This window comes from Coffea eugenioides, unplaced genomic scaffold (genome assembly GCF_003713205.1).
Source record: "Coffea eugenioides isolate CCC68of unplaced genomic scaffold, Ceug_1.0 ScVebR1_281;HRSCAF=928, whole genome shotgun sequence".
In the NCBI taxonomy this organism is placed as follows: Eukaryota; Viridiplantae; Streptophyta; class Magnoliopsida; order Gentianales; family Rubiaceae; genus Coffea; species Coffea eugenioides.
Genome location: NW_020863341.1, coordinates 1 through 4,882, shown reverse-complemented (window position 1 = coordinate 4,882; position 4,882 = coordinate 1). Strand labels below are relative to the sequence as shown.

The 4,882-nt window shown below is 42.7% G+C and overlaps 5 non-coding genes and 1 pseudogene across 5 annotated transcripts; all 6 read left to right on the top strand.

Moving 5' to 3' along the window:
* Nucleotides 1-309: 309 nt before the first annotated feature.
* On the top strand, nucleotides 310-437 carry LOC113757182 (annotated as a pseudogene).
* Nucleotides 438-1,468: 1,031 nt separating this feature from the next.
* Nucleotides 1,469-1,587, top strand: LOC113757185. Its single transcript, XR_003466201.1, has one exon. It is a non-coding gene; the product is annotated as a 5S ribosomal RNA (ribosomal RNA).
* Nucleotides 1,588-2,002: 415 nt separating this feature from the next.
* LOC113757183 lies at nucleotides 2,003-2,121 on the top strand. Its single transcript, XR_003466199.1, has one exon. It is a non-coding gene; the product is annotated as a 5S ribosomal RNA (ribosomal RNA).
* Nucleotides 2,122-3,629: 1,508 nt separating this feature from the next.
* On the top strand, nucleotides 3,630-3,748 carry LOC113757186. Its single transcript, XR_003466202.1, has one exon. It is a non-coding gene; the product is annotated as a 5S ribosomal RNA (ribosomal RNA).
* A 416-nt stretch (nucleotides 3,749-4,164) lies between these two features.
* On the top strand, nucleotides 4,165-4,283 carry LOC113757184. The gene has a single exon (XR_003466200.1). It is a non-coding gene; the product is annotated as a 5S ribosomal RNA (ribosomal RNA).
* A 415-nt stretch (nucleotides 4,284-4,698) lies between these two features.
* LOC113757181 lies at nucleotides 4,699-4,817 on the top strand. The gene has a single exon (XR_003466198.1). It is a non-coding gene; the product is annotated as a 5S ribosomal RNA (ribosomal RNA).
* Nucleotides 4,818-4,882: the final 65 nt, after the last annotated feature.

The following is a 4,882-nucleotide window of genomic DNA, read 5'->3' as shown; positions in this document are numbered from 1 at the left end:
GGCGGATCTGAAGGCGCGAGACAAATCAGGAACGGTACGGCTCGATCAAAGACCGGATCGTCGTTCAAATTTGTCGGCGCAAACGTATCACTGCAAGCGTGAAGGATTCATTTCATGATAATTTAGAGTTGCGGGATGATGGAAAAAAACAGGGTGCAAATCAATAACAAAAAAAAAATATAAAGTAAATAAATAAAAGGATAAGAGGAAAATGCTTCAATTAACGCTTAAAATGAATTCCGGTCTAGAAAAGCCACACTGCTTCGCAGGACGGGGTAGTTTAAAAGAATAAAGCGAAAGAAACATGGCGGGTGCGATCATTCCAGCCCTAATGCACCGGATCCCATCAGAACTCCGAAGTTAAGCGGGTTTGGGTCGGTATGAGTAGTACTAGAATGGCCCCGTGACCCCCTGGAAAAGTTCTCGTGTTGCCCACCCCTATTTTTTTTGTTTTGAAATCCAAATTCCTATTTCGTTCTTTATCCTGTAGTAATTTAGCTCCGTCAGGAAAATTGTCTTTCATATTTTTGCTTCTTGTCTTGAGCATGAAGGCGAGTCTAATGAAGGCTGCGAGACAAATCAGGAACGGTTACGGTCGATCAAACCCGGATTCGTTCGCCCAAAGTTGTCGGCGCAAATATATCACCGCAAAGCGTGTATGGATTATTTCATGACAATTTTAGACTTGCTCATGATGAGGGGAAAAAAACAGGGTGCAAATCAATTAAAAAAAACAATATATGAAAGGCAATAAATAAAAGCGATTTAAGAGGTGAAAATGCTTTGAATTTGACGCTTAAAATGAATTTCGGTCTAGAAAAAGCCACACTGCTTTCGCAGATCGGAGGGTAGTTTTAAAAGAATTTAAGCGAAAGGAATATGGCGGGTGCGATCATAGCCAGCACTAATGCACCGGATCCATCAGAACTTTGAAATTAAAGCGTGTTGGGCGGGGTAGTACTTCGGATGGTGACCCCTGGGAATGTCTCGTGTTGCAACCTCCTCTCTTTTTTGTTTCGGAAATCCAAATTTCCTTATTCGTTTCTTTATCCTGTTAGTTAATTAAGCTCCGTCGGAACGATTGCTTAATATTTTGCTTCTTTGTCGAAGCGTGAAGAGGATCTGAAGGCGCGAGACATAATCAGGAACCGGTACGGCTCGATCAAAGCCCGGATCGCCCCGCCTGCTCAAATTTGTCGGCGCAAACGTTATCCACCGCTTCAAATTTGTCGGCGCAAAACGTCATCACCGCAAGCGTGGAAGGATTGATTTTATGATAATTTAGAGTTGCGGGATGATGGAAAAAAACAGGGGGCAAATCAATAACAAAAAAAAATATGAAAGCAAATAAAAAAAAGGGTAAGAGGAAAATACTTGAATTGACGCTTAAAAGGAATTCCGGTCTAGAAAAACCACACTGCTTCGCAGGACGGGATGGTTTAAAAGAATAAAGCGAAAGGAACATGGCGGGTGCGATAATACCAGCACTAATGCACCGGATCCCATCAGGACTCCGAAGTTAAGCATGCTTGGGCGAGAGTAGTACCAGGATCGGTGACCCCCTGGGAAGTCCTCGTGTTGCACCCCTCTCTTTTTTCTTTCGAAATTCAAATTTCCTATTCGTTGTTTATCCTGTAGTAATTTATCTCCGTTGAAACGATTGCTTTATATTTTGCTTCTTGTCGAAGGATGTAGGCGGATCTGAAGGCGCGAGACAAATCAGGAACGGTACGGCTCGATCAAAGACCGGATCGTCGTTCAAATTTGTCGGCGCAAACGTATCACCGCAAGCGTGAAGGATTCATTTCATGATAATTTAGAGTTGCGGGATGATGGAAAAAAACAGGGTGCAAATCAATAACAAAAAAAAATATAAAGTAAATAAATAAAAGGATAAGAGGAAAATGCTTCAATTAACGCTTAAAATGAATTCCGGTCTAGAAAAGCCACACTGCTTCGCAGGACGGGGTAGTTTAAAAGAATAAAGCGAAAGAAACATGGCGGGTGCGATCATTCCAGCCCTAATGCACCGGATCCCATCAGAACTCCGAAGTTAAGCGTGTTTGGGCGAGAGTAGTACTAGAATGGGTGACCCCCTGGGAAGTTCTCGTGTTGCACCCCTATTTTTTTTGTTTCGAAATCCAAATTTCCTATTCGTTCTTTATCCTGTAGTAATTTAGCTCCGTCAGAAAGAATGCTTCATATTTTGCTTCTTGTCGAAGCATGAAGGCGAGTCTGAAGGCGCGAGACAAATCAGGAACTGTACGGTTCGATCAAACCCCGGATCGTCGCCCAAAGTTGTCGGCGCAAATATATCACCGCATGCGTGATGGATTGATTTCATGACAATTTAGACTTGCGCGATGAGGGAAAAAAACAGGGTGCAAATCAATAAAAAAAAATATATGAAAGCAAATAAATAAAAGGATAAGAGGAAAATGCTTGAATTGACGCTTAAAATGAATTTCGGTCTAGAAAAGCCACACTGCTTCGCAGGACGGGGTAGTTTAAAAGAATAAAGCGAAAGGAATATGGCAGGGTGCGATCATACCAGCACTAATTGCACCGTGATTCCCATCAGTAACTTCGAAAGTTAAGCTGTGTTGGGCGAGAGTGTTCTGGATTTTTGGTGACCCCTGGGAAGTCCTCGTGGTTGCACCCCTCTCTTTTTTGTTTCGAAATCCAAATTTCCTATTCGTTTCTTTATCCTTGTAGTAATTAAGCTCCCGTTCGGATACGATTGCTTAATATTTTGCTTCTTGTTCGCAAGCGTGAAGGAGGAATTCTGATAGGCCGCTGAGACAAATCAGGAACGGTACGGCTCGATCAAAGACCGGATCGCCGCTCAAATTTGTCGGCGCAAACGTATCACCGCAAGCGTGAAGGATTGATTTCATGATAATTTGGGGTTGCGGGATGATGAAAAAAAACAGGGTGCAAATCAATAACAAAAAAAAATATGAAAGCAAATAAAAAAAAGGGTAAGAGGAAAATACTTGAATTGACGCTTAAAAGGAATTCCGGTCTAGTAAAACCACACTGCTTCGCAGGACGGGATGGTTTAAAAGAATAAAGCGAAAGGAACATGGCGGGGTGCGATCATACCAGCATCTATGCACCGGATCCCATCAGGACTCCGAAAGTTTAAGCATGCTTGGGCTGTAGAGTAGTACTTAGGATCGGTGACCCCCTGGGAGTCCTCGTGTTGACCCCTCTTCTTTTTTGTTTCGAAATCCAAATTTCCTATTCGTTCTTTATCCTGTAGTAATTTAGCTCCGTCAGAAAGATTGCTTCATATTTTTCTTCTTGTCGAAGCATGAAGGCGAGTCTGAAGGCGCGAGACAAATCAGGAACGGTACGGTTCGATCAAACCCCGGATCGTCGCCCAAAGTTGTCGGCGCAAATATATCACCGCATGCGTGATGGATTGATTTCATGACAATTTAGACTTGCGCGATGAGGGAAAAAAACAGGGTGCAAATCAATAAAAAAAAATATATGAAAGCAAATAAATAAAAGGATAAGAGGAAAATGCTTGAATTGACGCTTAAAATGAATTTCGGTCTAGAAAAGCCACACTGCTTCGCAGGACGGGGTAGTTTAAAAGAATAAAGCGAAAGGAATATGGCGGGTGCGATCATACCAGCACTAATGCACCGGATCCCATCAGAACTTCGAAATTAAGCGTGTTTGGGCGAGAGTAGTACTTGGATTGGTGACCCCCTGGGAAGTCCTCGTGTTGCACCCCTCTCTTTTTTGTTTCGAAATCCAAATTTCCTATTCGTTCTTTATCCTGTAGTAATTAAGCTCCGTCGGAACGATTGCTTAATATTTTGCTTCTTGTCGAAGCGTGAAGGAGGATCTGAAGGCGCGAGACAAATCAGGAACGGTACGGCTCGATCAAAGCCCGGATCGCCGCTCAAATTTGTCGGCGCAAACGTATCACCGCAAGCGTGAAGGATTGATTTCATGATAATTTGGGGTTGCGGGATGATGAAAAAAAACAGGGTGCAAATCAATAACAAAAAAAAATATGAAAGCAAATAAAAAAAAGGGTAAGAGGAAAATACTTGAATGGACGCTTAAAAGGAATTCCGGTCTAGAAAAACCACACTGCTTCGCAGGACGGGATGGTTTAAAAGAATAAAGCGAAAGGAACATGGCGGGTGCGATCATACCAGCACTAATGCACCGGATCCCATCAGGACTCCGAAGTTAAGCATGCTTGGGCGAGAGTAGTACTAGGATCGGTGACCCCCTGGGAAGTCCTCGTGTTGCACCCCTCTCTTTTTTCTTTCGAAATCCAAATTTCCTATTCGTTGTTTATCCTGTAGTAATTTATCTCCGTTGAAACGATTGCTTTATATTTTGCTTCTTGTCGAAGGATGTAGGCGGATCTGAAGGCGCGAGACAAATCAGGAACGGTACGGCTCGATCAAAGACCGGATCGTCGTTCAAATTTGTCGGCGCAAACGTATCACCGCAAGCGTGAAGGATTCATTTCATGATAATTTAGAGTTGCGGGATGATGGAAAAAAACAGGGTGCAAATCAATAACAAAAAAAAATATAAAATAAATAAATAAAAGGATAAGAGGAAAATGCTTCAATTAACGCTTAAAATGAATTCCGGTCTAGAAAAGCCACACTGCTTCGCAGGACGGGGTAGTTTAAAAGAATAAAGCGAAAGAAACATGGCGGGTGCGATCATTCCAGCCCTAATGCACCGGATCCCATCAGAACTCCGAAGTTAAGCGTGCTTGGGCGAGAGTAGTACTAGAATGGGTGACCCCCTGGGAAGTTCTCGTGTTGCACCCCTATTTTTTTTGTTTCGAAATCCAAATTTCCTATTCGTTCTTTATCCTGTAGTAATTTAGCTCCGT